At 38.8% G+C, this 16,261-nt stretch overlaps 1 long non-coding RNA gene across 1 annotated transcript in view; it reads left to right on the forward strand.

Moving 5' to 3' along the window:
* The first annotated feature begins 556 nt into the window (after positions 1-556).
* The window catches only part of LOC140513172 (uncharacterized), a 55,232-nt gene continuing 39,527 nt past the window's right edge, over positions 557-16,261 (forward strand). The window contains exon 1 of the long non-coding RNA XR_011970092.1: positions 557-723. This is a non-coding gene — a long non-coding RNA (uncharacterized lncRNA). The remainder of the gene's footprint in view (positions 724-16,261) is intronic.

The raw sequence follows: 16,261 nt of genomic DNA on the forward strand, positions 1-16,261 counted from the left end.
GGAGAACAAGAGAGCCAAATGAGACATCTTGGTGACAGACCAATGTGATACTAGGAATCTAATTATGTGAATGACTTTTCCTTGACATTCCTTTATATGTTCCCCTGTACTCTGCATATTCTTGGACAATCTGCACTGTACTTACTGTATTTTAAGCATAGGATATGATAAGAGACTAGGTATTCTATTTTCCAGTCAAATTGGCCCAGAATGACATCTCATCTCCCACTGCTGTGCTTTTCCCCAGGTGACCCTCTTGCACAGGAATGTGCTGGAACCAGTTCCAACTGCTTGTGACAAACTGATTATATTTTAAGTGTGAGCATTTATGTGTTGGGAATTGGCAAACACTACAGGGTTTGATTTATTGTTTTGTTGATTATTTAGACTCTGTGATGGGGAAAATGTTAATAGCACAGATTAAATTTAAAAGTGCATGGTTTTTTTTTTCCTGCAAAGCCAAATATTTACCAGTATACAGCTAAACATTGACCATTCCTTCCTGGAATGTGCTTCCTTCTCATTTTCACCTCAGAAGACACTTTCCACTTGCTGGAGACTTCCTAGTGGCCCTATTGTTGTATTGGGCCTATATTTGGGTGCATATCTCTTAGTTTTCTCTGTTATGTGACCACCTCATCGTTTCTTCCCATACTACCTATTCTTGATGTCTTTTGCGACAATTCTCATGTACAACATCATTGGAGATACACTGCATCATAGGTAAGACAAAAAGCTACAATTAAGCAACAATGGATTAAGTCCTGATTTTTTGTCAGTGGTTGGAGTGGAATTAAGGAAGAGAAAGTGAGCACTTTGTTATCTCTACTTCTCTTCTTTGCTCTTTGTTTTCCTCTTACCACTCCTGCCTTTCTCCTCACTAGAAAAAATTTTGCATCTATGTCAAAGTTCTACACCTTTGAAGGGGGTAGTGGCAGCCATGGAACCATGGATTATTGTGACAAGAGAGACCTAGCTTAATACATGTAAACCTTCCTTTTTTTCTCCACTCCTTCCTTTGGTGGAGTGGCTGGCAATGGTACAAAGAAAAGTTAATGGCTGCAAACCCACAGACTCAGTCTGCGTATCTCTGGAACTCTGTCACTGCCTGCCTGGATAGATGATTTGTTGCTAGAATGTTATGATTTCAGTTGCTTTTGTGAATGCTTCATTCGGTTCTCTCTATGGCCATCTAAAGTCAAAGGAGACCAAAATGAAAAATCTTTGTGATAAGTTTATTATCCATTGTACAGTATGACTCACTCAAGCATGTGTTGGGTATTTTATAAATTTTATGCTAAGGGTGAATCATTAATAGAATATATTTCTCCTTCACTTGGGGGAAGTGAATACAGGTGGCATTTCATACCCTGAACTAGTTAGAAATCAGTTACGCTCAAGTAGTATGTTTTTGATCTCTTAACCATATACTATAGTTTCTTTCTCAAAAAAATAAAAATAACTGTCTTTTAAACACTATCTTTCTTAGCCTTGCAATAGTTCTTCAAGGTAAGTCCTGAACATGGATTATTATTTCTACTTCACAGATGAAGAGATTGATGTAAAGAAAGTCCTGTGGTCCAGTCATTCAAAAACCGGTCAATGAACTGCAAAAATAGAAATAAAAAGTGGGTTTCCAGCTACTAGTCCAGTACTAAACACAGTTGATTATATTTCCCAAGTGGGCAGAAATACAGGCTCGACCATTTTTTCCCCTAAGCACTAAACACATTTCTCTGAGGGGAAAGGTCAATTTTAGTGAATAACTACATTTCAGCTTGGGAAATTGCTTTGTATTTGTAGTTTCCAATGTGAAATACCCTACAACAAACCTAAAGAAATATTCCAGATGTTCCCATCATTCATTATGGGTTGCTTTCACTTCTGTCTGACCTGAATTCACGTGTACTTCCTTTGGAAAAGTAAACTTTGAGCAGTCATGCCTATGAAAACCTCTAAGATAGAAGGGAGATGATAGGAGAGGAACAGGGTAAGGAAATGTTTGGAGTGCTAGCCCAGGAGTCAGAAAATCTGGAATCAAATCTAATCTCTGGTGCTGACCACCTTAGTGATCTTGGGCATATGGGGTGGCTCCTATTTGGTGCCACTGTTCTTTCTCTGTAAAATGAGAGGTTGGGTCAGATGACCTCTTAAGTCCCTTCCATTTTGAAACTTGTACTCAAATGAAGCTCTTTTTTCCAAAGAGTTTTCAGCTACCTATGACTATGGAAATCCAGAATCATAAAAATTGCTTGTCAAAGAGATGAAATTAAAGTGGGAGAGTGCAGGCTTTGATATCTGCTAGCTAAATGGGTTTAGAGTATGGGGAGACTTCAAGTCTTCTCCATTCATTTCCAAATGAGCTTGCATCCCCCCTCCAGAGCTGGAACATTTGTTTTGCAGACATGTGGGTGCTACATCTTTTCCCAATATATATTAATATTTTGAATAAAAATCATCTGTAAAGGACAAATTTGGTTGTGGTCCCAGTGTAGGCTGCAGTATGTGCATCACATTGGATTAATGAAATCAAGCCAGGGGGCTGTACAAGGCTTTTGAGAAACTTAATTTGGCTGTGACTCAGGGATTTTTCCCAAAACCTCTGATGCTTGAAAAGCCCCGGTGGGATTTTGCCAATAGAATGTAATAGGCATGTGTTTTAAGAAAACTTGGGAAACATTTGAGATAACCTCATTTAAAGGAGACCACTGGAAAAAATGGTGACTCTGCTGGTGGTCAGAGTTTGGATTATTGCATGCCCTCCAATGAACCTTTCCTTTTCTTTTGAGTATAGTGAATCTCTGAATTCCTGATACATGCATTCCATTGCACATGTTTTTCTTTCTAGGTAATCACAATGATGATTATTGATTCTGAACAGACACAGCTTGCAGGGGAAGTTACCAAATCTTGCTTTTCTCCCACTGTGCTCCTAACTGCCCCAAGGTCAAAATGTTGTAGGAGTCTCAATCTTTTTCTCAGACAAACCATCCCCATCTAGCCCATTTTCACTTCCTACTAACGCTTCTCCATGAATTCTCTTGATTCCCCCTTCTTTATTTCTTCTCTGTCTCTAGAGTCCCAATCTAGACTTTGTTTCTTGACTATGTAACTTTTCTAGTACCTCTTATGGTCTGTCCTCCAGACTCTTCTCCAGAATAGGAAACTACTCATGGTAATTCATAGCATCGTTAAGAGTCATTCTGATCACACTGATATAGGAGAATTGTAGAGACTGAAGATGTCACGTCTCCAAGAAATCTTCAAGTGCATCTCTCATCCAGAACACTGTGTTACTTACAAATTGTTATTCAGCCAGTTGGAAGCTGTCCAGGGTAAGGGACAGAGTGCTGGACTCAAATTTTGGAGACCTGCATTAGAAACTCTGACATAGATTAGCTCTGAAATCTAATAGGAGGGTGGTTGTGGGCAAATGACTTCATACTTCTCTGGACCTCAGTTTCTTCTTCTGTCCAGTGGCAATGATCATACTTTCATTACTTACCTCATGGGATTTTTTGTGTGGAAAATACTTATGTAAACCTTGAAGTACACCTTAAGTGCAGCTGTTATTACTACTTTATATTCTAATGTTAGCCAGTTTTGTTAGAAAGTTTTTAATTTTAATCAGTGAGAATCTACTGATCTGTAATGTTCATTCATTACTTCCTGGGGTCAAGCAGAGCAAATCTATTCCTTCTTCCAAATAAGAACCCTAATATCTTTAATGATATCTTTTTCAAAGCCTTTCTAAATCTTCTCTCCTCCAGTCTAAATATCACTAGTCCCAGAACTGGTGTTTGTATGACTGATTACAGTCTTCGTCATCAAGGTGGTTGCTCTCTATTCCATTCTGGGTTGTCAATGTTTCTTCTAAAATATGGCACCAAGAAACAAACTCATAAACAATTTTCCAAATAGAGTATGACCAGAGGCACTGTTACCATCTCCCCACTGTACACCATATTTCTGCTAATAATAATAGCAATAACTAACATATTTGTGGTGCTTAAAATTTACAAATTGCTTTACAAGTACTATCTGACTTACAATTGGATACCTCACAACAACATTGGGAAATAATCCTACTGGTTTTATTATCTTCAATTTAAAGAAGAAACAGAATCTCAAGTTATATGTCTTGGCACTGGTACACAATTAGTATCACAGGAGGGGTTTGAGCCTGAATCTCCCTACACTTCAGGTCTAGCATTCTTTCCACTGTACCATGCTATTATCTTGTCATTTAATAGACATTCATTTATTAAGTATTTACTATGTGCAATGGGGCAGTTAGGTGGTGCTGTGAATACAGCACCAGGTCTGGCGTCAGGATGATCACAGTTCAAATGTGACCTTAGACACTTGCTAACTATGTAACCCTGGACAAGTGTTTTAACCCCTATTCACCTCCATATCTCCTCTGTAAAATAAGGACACACCAGGGAGGAAATGGCAAAGCACTCCAGTAGACAAAGGTCAAGAAAACACCGAGGACAAGGCCTATGAGGTCACATAGACATGACTGAATAACTGAATCACAACTTTTACAATGTATTGTATATTATGGGAGGAAACAGTAATGCTCCATCCGACTTTCTCCTAGACTTTGGCTCACTTTAAATGGATCAGTGGTGCTTTGGGATGACTCAGCACTTCCTCCCCAGCATCCCCACCTACTGAAGGGTACATTAGAGGGAACCAAGGGACTACTTGAGGTTTACTGTGTCAATGCAGAGCATCAAGTGATTGAGTTCTTTGCTAGAACACGTATAACTTTGTGGCCCAACAGATTGGGGCAGGGGCTTCTCTTCCCACAGTACCCTGCACAGAGTAAGCATTTAATACATGTGTTATCTATGTCTATATATCCTCTTTATCTTTCTCATCTATCCGTCTATCTATCTATCTATCTATCTATCTATCTATCTATCTATCTATCTATCTATCTATCTATCTATCATCTATCTGCTTGCTCACATTTAACATACATATAAATAGGGATAAGGGATGGATCTTTGAATTCACCAGTTTGGGAGACTCCCAGATGAAGAAATTCCTTCTATCAAAGCAGGTCAGCATTTTCTCTACTATTTATAACCTCAATTGCTTAGAGCATTGAGAAGGTGAATGAGTTGCCCAGGGATATACTGGCAGAATATGCTAGAGGCAGGACCTGAAAGCAATTCTTTCTGAGGTCTAGTCCAGCTCTCCAGACACATACCATGTGATGTCTTTGCTTGCTCCTCTTTCTTCTCTCTCCTCTCTTTCTGTCCTTTTCTTTCCCCTTTTCTTTCTCATACACCCATACACTTTTATACTTTGATCTTTTAGATAGTGCTTTGTTTCATTAAAAGCAAATTTGACATAAAGAGAACTCTAAGTGTTGAGATTCTTTCAGTCAGCAAATGTTATTAAGCACCTATTATTTACTGTGCTAAGCATTGGAAATACAGAGAAAGACAAATTAAATCCCTACTCCCAAGGAGCTCACAGGTAAATGGAGGACAAGGCATGCAAACAGTCATGTAACCTCTGTCTTATAGTCTTAGAAAATTGCCAGGACATGGAGAGGCTAATACAGTTTTACAGCTAGAACATGCCATAAGCAAAGCTTTAACCCGGTCTTCCTGTCTTGAGTCCAGCCCTACACTGTCTCTTAATTTGGGCTTATATTTATCAGTGTTTGTTCTTCTGCTCTATATAGTTTTAGTCCCTTGGTGGACTCTACTTCTGTATAAATTCTCATAATACTTATTACTATACCCCAAATAAACTGGATCCTCAGTCAATATGGATTTACTAGCCACACTGATCAATGACTATGAAATCAAGGTAATCCATGCTTGGAAAGCTTTTGCCTTTGTTTCTCAGCCTACACAGGCTTATAGAAGTCAATAAAATGGAAACCACTGGCAGGAACTGGAAGCTGGATAATTATTACATAAATCAGAGGGCTGGAATTGGCCATTCATCCATTTGCTAAGTCCACAGATGCTGTGGGATTGAGCCAAGAGAACAAACAAATGCATGTCTTCTCTTGCTTTCGATATTTTTTTCTCCCTCTTACCTGCTCAGAATACTGAGTGTCTCTACAAGTTCTTCCTGTTCAAAAGTCATCAGAATTCTTGGAAGGGATTTCAGTGAGTTCAAGGAGCTAAGAGTCAATTGTTCTGAGGTGGTGTTCAACACCATTTTCTCAATTTTACTTCTCAAGGGAATGATTGACCATGGGAAACAGAATGAAGATGGGACACTCTTACATTCTTCTGTGTGAAAGGCCCTCTGCCAGAGTCTAGTGTCAAGTCAAATTACCAAGCATTGATTAATCTTCTTCTATGTTCCAGGCACTGTGCTAAGTGCTGCTATAGAGCAGAAAAGTAGGACAGTTACTCTCCTCATTGACACGATATTCCAAGTAGAGGAGACAATACATCTAGCAGAATTCATCTTCAAGGTGAATGGAAAGGCTTGGTGGTCTTAAGGATGCAGGTCTATGACAACTGGCAAGGCCCAGAGGCCAGCTGACAACGCTGAGTGGTCTAGAGGACTTTATGATGGAGCACCTGCAAATTACTTTCCTAATGGGATTTTACTTTCCCCTCCTTCCTATTCCTTCCTTGTAGAGGAGAACTCATCTTTCAATGCCAGAAAATATGATGTATAGGGCAACTCAAAGTTCCTGCCTTTTGCTGGGCCTGAAAATGAAGACACAGGCTGGACAGTCAAGTTGACATTGGGAATGAAGTCAGTGACCACTACAGACTATGAGAAGGGGAATCATCTGAGGTAAATCTGCAAGGATCAGTTGATATATTGTCAAAGGTCTTCAATGCCAGAATAAAAAGTTCATAATTTCCTTAACTGTGAAAGTTTCTGAGTAGAGGAATAATGTAATTTAATGTTTTGTTAGGGAGAATTCATAGATAGTTGTGTAAAAGATGGATCACAGATTGTGGAATAAAGGGATGAGAGCCTGAGCCAGGGTACTTGCAGTGGAAGCATTAAGGGAGAAATGGATATAATCAGTGGTATGAGAGATAGAATTTATGGTCACTGCAATCATAACTATTCCTCCCTGGAACCTCTCTTTGAGGAAATACCTCTGCCAGCCATACTCATTAATAGCCTGCTTCAGCTCATGACTACTGGACTGTTTGTCTGCCTTGGCCCTCTTCATCTCACAAGTTATTTTGCTTTTCATGTCCCTTATGAGTCTTCTCCCATTGGAACATAAAGTCTTTGAGGGCAAGGGCTGTCTTTCTTTCTGGTTGTATTCCAATATTCCCAATGTTTAGCACAGTGCCTGGCACATAAGCATTTAATAAAATGATTTTTCTGAATAAAGTTTCCAGGAGATTTTATTTATTACTGTGAATCTGTTGTTTCCACAAAATAAGCATGAATATATCTATCTCTCTGTCTGTCTGTCTGTCTGTCTGTCTATCTATCTACCTATCTTACTACCTATTATATTACCTACCTCTCTGTCCATCCATCTATGACTTTTTGGAATAAAGTCTCCAGGAGATTTTATTAAGAAAAATTCATACATATTATTCTATGTATGATATATAATTATGTATGATATACTTAATTGTTTAGAATGTATATCATATATACACATTCATGTGAAGGATTATGTTGTTGTACTTGATGTCTGCTTAATTATCCTATTCTGCTTATGTTGAATTTCCATACTTTTCTGTTGTATTGTACTCACTCCCTTTTCACCTTCCTTCTTGAAGTACCTTAGCTCTGAAGTTCCAAGTACATCTCAAGTACTACCTTCTACATGAGGCTGTTCCTGACACCCACAGTGATTCATTCTCCCTCCCACATAAAATACAGCCTGTTACATTGTGTATACTTAGTATTTAGAGCAGCTAGGTGGCATAGTAGATAGCATACTAGACATGGAGGTAAACAGACTCATCTTCCTGAGTTCAAATCTGGCCTTAGACACTTCCCAGCTCTGTCTGGGCAAGTCACTCAACTCTGTTTGCCTCATTTTTTTCATTTGTAAAATGAGCTGGAGAAGGAATTGACAAACCATTCCAATATCTTTGTCTAGAAAACTCCAAATGGGGATGCAAAGAGTGGGACATGACTGAAACAACTGAACAACTTATCTAGGTCCAGATTGTATTTACCAAGTATGAGTCCAAAGCAGCTAGGTGCCATTGTAGTTCATAGAGCACTGGGCTTGGAGTCAAGAAGACAAGTTCAAATCTAGCCTTTGACACACCTATGAGTTGTATGATCCTGGGCAAAGCACTAAGCCTCTGATTGATTTGGTTTCCTCAACTGTAAAATGAGGATAATTACAGTACCTAATATAGCACCAATGTGATATCCATAGCACCTATGGCAGCTATGAATATGCCAGCACAGTTCTGAATCACAAAATATAACAGACTCTCCACGTGGAAGACAGAACCAAAACATTTATTCAAACACCATAAAGTCAAACCCTAACACCAGAAAACCAGACCCATCATAGCAACAAAGAAATCCATACAAAATAACAATACAGTGGGCACTACCATTCCCACTCCTTCCCTCTGTTTGGTCTCCTACAAACAAGGTCCCTTAAACAAAATCACAAACAAGCTCTCCCACTCACACCACTTGCTACCTGCTCTGTCTTTCCCAGCTCTGACTGCTCTGACTCATTCCCTGCTCCACCCTTTCTTTCTCCATCTGTTCAGAAAACTCCTCCCACCACAGACTCCATGTGACCCAGGCAGGTCACATGGGTGTATTAATGAATGGGAAAGATCTTTCCATTTAAATTACCATTACACCTACTTGGTATGATTGTTGTGAGGAACAAGTGAAATAGTATTTGTAAAGTACTTACTTAGCACAGAATCTGACACATATTAGACACTACATACTTATCCTCTTCCCTACTCCCCAGTAGAATGTAAGCTTCTTGAGGATGAGACCTGTTTCTTTTTTTTTTTGTCTGAATATCCAATGCCTTACACACAGTAGACACTTAGCAAATATTTACTGAACTGGAAATATTTTACATATTACTATTCTTTGGAGTCACTCTATGAGAAGAAGGTGTTGACTTGAGTCTTCAGTCCAGGATTGTTCTCTCCATCCACCCCAACTGGGGTGGGACATTGATGTAAGTTTAAAGAAATTAATAAATTATAAATTATTATTTGTAATTAACTATAAATTAATTCAATTCAAGAAGCACTCATCAGACACCTACTATGTACGAAGTACTGTGGTATGTACCGAGAGTATGACGATAATATAAAAGTATGAAGAGTATAAAGATAAAATGAAATAATCCTTGTCCTTAAGGAACTTCTATTCTACTGGGAGAAAACAACTTGTATAGAGATGTAACAAGAAAAGGGGCTTCCCACATGTAACCTGTACCATGAGCTCCCAGTTATAGCCTAAGTGAGGGTAATAACAATAATGGCAAACACTTATGTAGTGCTTTAGATTTACAAAGTGCTTACATACCTAATTGCATTTGACCTTCACAATCTTTCTATAGACCACAGGAAAGGGAAGGGCAAAAGCATTTGTATAGTGCCTACTATGTGCCATACACTGTGCTAAGCACTTTTACAAATACTATCTCATTTGATCCTTACAACAATCTCCAAGGTAGGTATTATTACAATCCCCAATTTACAGTGAGGACAGTCAGGCTAGCAGGTCAAGTGACTTATGCAAGGTCACACAGCTTGTAATTCTTCAAGTCAGAATTTGAAGTCATATCTTTCAGACTCCAAATTCAACGCTCTAGCTATCTGTCAGCATCAGAGGATGAATAAGTCCAAGTAAATATTAAGGATGTGGTAATGGCTCACTAGAGAGATCAGTATGCTAGAAATTCTTCCTGTACCAAGGGTAAAGCTGATAGTAGTGTACAGCCTCAGCAATTTCCGTGCCCTTTATTTTTCCAGCCTTCACCACAAGCCAGGTTTTTCCGACATGGGCTTGCATTTGCTTCAATAACCTAACATTTATATAGTGCTTGCTAAGTGCCAGACAGTTTTCTAAACTCTTTACAAATATTTCATTCCATATTCACAATAACTCTGGGACATAGTTATTGCTATTATCTCCAGTTTACAGATGAGGAAACTGAGGCAAACAAGTGAAAAGAATTGCCCAGGGATACACAGCTAGTAAATCTCTGAGGCTGAATCTGAACTTGGGCCTTCCTGACTCCTTACACTATAGCTTGTGGAAATCCAAAGGGCTCTCTTTTATGACCTTCACCTTCATATTACACCTCCATTTACACCGAAAGCTACCAGTGTATCTTAATGAGGAAGAGAAAACACTCCTTTTCCCAACTTCTATCTACTGCTGTCACCAATGACACCAACAAGAATGTGTATTTATGTATGTATGTATATATTGGTAGCTGTCTAAATTTTATGGAGAACAAATTTACAGCCTAGGAATTGGAAGTGTTGCACAAGAGACCACGAATGGGGGTAAATCTTTTGCCCAAGCAGACCCCATCCTCTAACATTCAAGACAAATTCTCTTCCTCTATATCTCCTAGAAGTCTCTCTCACAATAAGTTCTATGTCACCAGGTGAATGAATTCTGAGAAAGTAGGTTTGGCTTGATTATAGCTGTTTCTAGAGTCTGATATCTCTAAAGCAATATGCAAAGACCTGTAACCCCAGAAAGCAGAGGGTTCCTTTCAGCAGTTTTCTGCACTAGCTGGCAAGGCTGATGACCAGATTTTCAGTGTAAGCATTTATACCTTGGAAATCAGCAAATAACTACAAATTAGGGTTGGATATATTGCTTTGTTAATTGTCTAAACTTAAGGAAGTGATGGAAACATGTTAATAAAACATTTAAACTTAAAAATATATCAGGCACACATTGTTTTTTTTTTAAGGAGAAGTAGTTGTTAAACATTTACCAGCACATCCCCTGATTATAGGTAATAAGAAGATCTAAGGTGTGACCATTTCAGTGAGTGACTGGAGCAGAGCAAAGCCATAGATTACTGTAATTGAGGAAGTTGAAGTGGCTGGACATCATGTTCCAGGGCACATCAATTTGCATACTGAAGTCACTAAGTATGAGGGCGTGCATGGCTTGGTGGATGGAGAACCCCACAGAGCCAGGAAGAATTTGTTCTGCCTCTGACACAAATTGTCTGTACTACCCTAGGCAAGCTGCTTAATGTCTTAGCGTCTCAGGCAACTCTATAAATCAGAGAGAAAATGCCGACCTATGTTGCTAGAGGAAGTTCCTCATGGGGAACTCCCTTCACTAATAAAAATCCAGGCCAAGTATGTGGATAGGAGTTGGAGTGAAAAAGCAAGTTGTGATCCAGGGAATGAACACCTTGAGAAAGGAGAAAAAACAAGGTCCAGGCCTATGGATTACCACAACTAGGATCTATAAGATCTTTGTTCAACAGATAGGATTCCTATAGATCGACAAGGATCTATACCAAATGGTATACAGATGGGTGGAATGAAACTCAGAGGAAGAGAGATTACAGGGTAATGCAGAGCAAGGAGTATGTTAACTCCTCCAAGCCTAGGGTTTCAAGGAATAAAAGAGAAAAAGCAAGTTTCACTGAAAAGTATGATTGCTGATGTATTCTGGACAAAGCCAAGTCCTTTGAGCCACAGAAAATAGAAAATGTGTACAATGAAGAATTAGAAAAAGAAGGAGAATTTATTGTTAGTGATAGGGAGTGAAGGTGGATTCCAGAAGGCACAGGGAAATCAAAAAGAAAGGAGAGAAAAGAACATGGGGAGGAGTCAAGGGTAAGGCCGAAGTTGGACAGTGATAAAAGTGCCAGGAGAGGGTGCAATACTAAAAAAGGTTTTGTCATTTGGCATCTGATGACTCTGAGGTATACAGTGACTTAGAGGAGAAGAAGGTGGGGAATTTCTCATTGTAAGACAATGAGGAAAACTAGTCAATAATCTCTCCTGATACCTTGTGATGACTGAGGTTGGCATGGGTATGGGGGTGATAAATTCAGATTCTCCCAACACAGGGAAACTAGGAGGGAAGGCAATAGGAGAGTTAGGCCAGAAGTCTTGGTAATTATCTGAAGGTCAAGTCCACTGAATAGACATGTGGTGCCAGTTCCTTAACTCTGCCCCAGGGTGAAAGGGAATGAAACAAGGCAATCTTGTACATAACTTGTGGCCCTGTTAGAAGTTCTGAGTCAGTGTTGGGTCTTTGGGAATTTAGGTTTCTAGCCTCTGGAAGCTAAGGACTTCTGTTCTATATTATTCTTCTAGTGGTCCCTTTAGCACTCAAGGACTTTGCCATCTCTCAGTTAAGTAAGCAACGGACAATAATAGCAGAGAGGTGGAACATTTTGTAGTGGAAAAAGGACTGAGCTGAAAGTTAGAAGTAGTCTAGCTACGAATGAATGAATGGGTATAAATCTTACCTTGACATTTAGTGTCCATGTGATCATGAGTGAGTCACTGAAATTCTTGGAATCTTGTTCTCTTCTGTAAAATAAAATAATAAAACATCTAGTGTCTGTCTCATAGAGTTGTTGGAATCAAAAGGGATACTTTATGGAAAATTCTTTGTAAACCTTATAGCACTACATAAGTTCCAGCTATAATTACTATCTGAATATTTGTGTAGACTTGAATTTAAATTCCTTTAAGTGTAGAGTATGTACAGGAGAGCGGCATAATTCAATTTATTTGAACAATCATGTACTGAGTGTCCATTATATGCTAGATTTTTGGGACAGAGATCCAAAAATGATGGCATCCTTGCTCTCCAGGAGCTCAAGGGTAAGGATCTCTTGCATCTGTTTAAAAGGTTGTGAATGGCCAGATTAGCTCTACTATATAGGTGGTATAGAGCATCTGGAGTGGAATAGAGCACCTGGGCCTTAAGTCAGGAAGGTTCATCTTCTTAAGTTCAAATTTGGCCTCAGTTACTTCCTAGGTATGTGATCCTGAGCAAAGGCACTTAACCTTATTTGCCTCAGTTTCTTCATCTGGAAAATGAGCTGGAGAAAGAAATGGTAAATCACTCTAATATCTTTGCCAAGAAAACCCCAAATGGGCCATGAAGAGTTAGACATAACTAAAAACAACCGGACAACAACAGAATGCTAGGCACCTTTTTAAAAATAACTTATAAAGGATGATTTATCTTGAGTTATTCTCTTGGACCTGACTTTTAAAATGGAGGACTGAAGAGATAGACAGAAAACCAGAGCTCAGAGAAGAGAGAAAAATCACATCCAGTTTCTTGGAAGGAAGCCTGTGTAGGTACATAGCTCCTTGAGGGCTGATAGTGAACAATAGATGAGTGACAAAGAGTCTCTGGGCCAAGTCACTAGCTACAGCAATACAAAAATGGCAGCACTGAAGAAGCAATATTAGTATTGAAGGTAGTGGAGCAACTCCTGAAAGCAATATAGGATATCCAAACCCAGACTCATGTACCCAGCAGAGAAGTTCTTGGACCAAAAGTCTTAGAATACTTAAGAGACAGAGCCACAATGTTGAATCGTAATGTGGACTGTGAAGGTTTGGGGAAGGAGATTCACTTTCTAGCAAGTCAAAGTACTAGTGGAAAAGCTAAAATGGGTCAATTTCAGGGTGTAGTACTAAAGATTGGGAGAACTATATGGGTTTCTGAAGAGGAGGTGTTCATCGGAGAGAGAAGAGAAATGATCTTGAACTTTAATGACCTTGGCTGCAAGTACATTGAATAAAACCTGTCCAGTACTTGGAAGATTTGTGACTCTGGGTATTTGCATTGGAGCTCAATGTCCTTTTGCTTTTATAATGAAGATTTAAATTAATCAAATCTTATGTCCCCAGGGGAAGCCTTGGGTGGAGAAAAATGAACAGAAAAAAGTGAGATTTGTGTGAAAACTCCCAAGATGATCTGGGCAGATAAAGAGCTTGGTTCTGGACCATAGGTTATAGCTGTAATCAAATACCCATTACTCTGTACCTCTGCAAATGTCAGTTTAACCACATCCAGTGAATAAGTAGTATAGCTCTAAACAAAGATAACTCCTTAATATTTTGTGACTAATTATTACATTGTTTTTGACCTTTCCTAGAATAAAACCCCAAGCAGCAACATCCTGTTGTGAAAAGGGATCCCTGGATTTAGGTGAGGCCCCTAAGTTTGAAGCCTACTACAAACTGTCCCCTAACTAGTTGTGTTTTTAAGACCTCACTCCCCCATCTACAAAATGGGTGAATAAGATTTGCACTAATTGTAAGCTATTATTATTAACTAGCCAAATTCTTTCCTCAAGACATTAAACTTAATTCTTCTGATGGTGATTAATAATTAATTGCCTGATCAGCCTTAGTGCCACTTGTCTCCAAAACTTTGCTGTGGCTGCAGGATTGATTTATCAAGTAAAAATACCTTAGACTCCACATTATTTTTCTCTCAAAGGAAATAATCAGGTTTACCATAAGGTCAGATTGGTCTTTTCAGTCACAAAAGAGCAACCTGACCTATGGTAAACCTAACTTTTTTTTTATTGTATGGCCTGCAAAGTTGCTGTTTAAAAGTGCTGGTTTTTAAAAAAGGGTTGGTGAAAATCAAATGGAACTTAATGTTGCATTATTTTAATGACAAAGCTTCGATTCAGTAAGAGCTGAGAAAATTCATCTTCTTGTTTCTTCTCAGTGGGTTCCTGGGTAGGTGGATTGGGGTGAGGAAGGGATATATACAGAAATGATTATGGTGTCAAATAAAGGAAGAGAGAGAGAGAGAGAGAGAGAGAGAGAGAGAGAGAGAGAGAGAGAGAGAGAGAGAGAGAGAGAGAGACAGAGAGAGAGAGAGAGACAGAGAGAGAGACAGAGACAGAGACAGAGACAGAGACAGACAGAGACAGACAGAGACAGAGACAGAGACAGACAGAGACAGAGAGAAACTAAGAAAGAAACAAAGGAAGAAAAAGTCAGTTGATTTATTCCCCTCACCCTCCACTTCCTGTGTACAAGGGCTACAGACTTTGGGCATATTTTAATGTCAAACCATTCAACTACTAGAGCAGCTTTCTTTCATTAACTGGAATTGGAATAACTTATGAAAATGACTGATTAGATGTGTACATTTTGTAGTTTTTCATCATTTGTGAAATGCAATGGTTTAGATGAAGTTGATAGGTGAGGATGGTTTGCTTAATGAAGCTTTCTTATTCTAGAATGATTTAATTTTTTTTTTTTGAGTCAATATGGTTAAGAGTAGAAAGCATGCTGGATTTGGAGTCAAAAGACCTGGATTCAAATCCTGCTTCTGCTCCTTATTACCTTTGTGACACTGAATAAGCCACTTAATCTCTAAGCCTCAGTTTCTCACCTATAAAATGAGGTGCTTTTCCATTTCTATCTAGAATCTTTTAATATCTGTCTTCATTCTTTGACTAAGTGGTGAAATTCTTATGTCAAGTACAAATAAGAAGAAGCAATTAGAGAAAAGTCATATTAGTCTCAGGTTTTTCCTTATGGTCTCCCCTACAGGGAGATAGTGTGTTTAGTTGGAGCGTCAATTTGATGTTGGGTAACATGGTTTCAGTTGTCCCTCTGTTGCTTGCTTCATGGTGGATAAGATACCTTGGGTATGGGGTAGGCGGCTACCTTGGGTAAGATACTTCTGAAAGTCTCTCTTTCTTCATTTGCAAAGTGAAAGATTGAAAGAGATGAACCCCCCCCCCCCAGTCTTTTTCAGCTCAAAAATCTATGATTTCATATTTTCTATCATATGACATTTTTTCACTAGTCAGTTAGGGAGACACCATGAAATGTCAAAAACTTCATTTCTTTCATGTCACTCAGTAGCATCTGCTGAACAGATTCTGTAGATATGATATTCTAGATAGAATACTTTGTCATGTTTTATCATACAGATTATTTGTCTAGTTGGAGAGATAAAACATACATATATGTGGGAAATTAAAGAATCTATTTACAGAGTTACCAAGTTAGTCAATAGACATTTATTAAATGCCATCCTTGTGCCAGGCACCATGTTGTGCGCTGGGGATTCAAAGAAAGTCAAAAATCGGTGCTCAGTCAAGGAGTTCACAGTCTCATGGGACAAATAACATATATCTGTGTACAAATAAGCTATATACAAGATAAAATGGAAATAATAAAAGAAAGGCATTAGAATTAAGAGACATCAGGAAAAGATTCCTGTAGAAGATGGGATTTTAGTTGGAATCTGACGGAAGCCCAGGAAGACAGAACATGGAGATGAAGAAGGAGAACATGCCAAA

This window comes from Notamacropus eugenii, chromosome 7 (assembly GCF_028372415.1).
Source record: "Notamacropus eugenii isolate mMacEug1 chromosome 7, mMacEug1.pri_v2, whole genome shotgun sequence".
Classification (NCBI taxonomy): Eukaryota; Metazoa; Chordata; class Mammalia; order Diprotodontia; family Macropodidae; genus Notamacropus; species Notamacropus eugenii.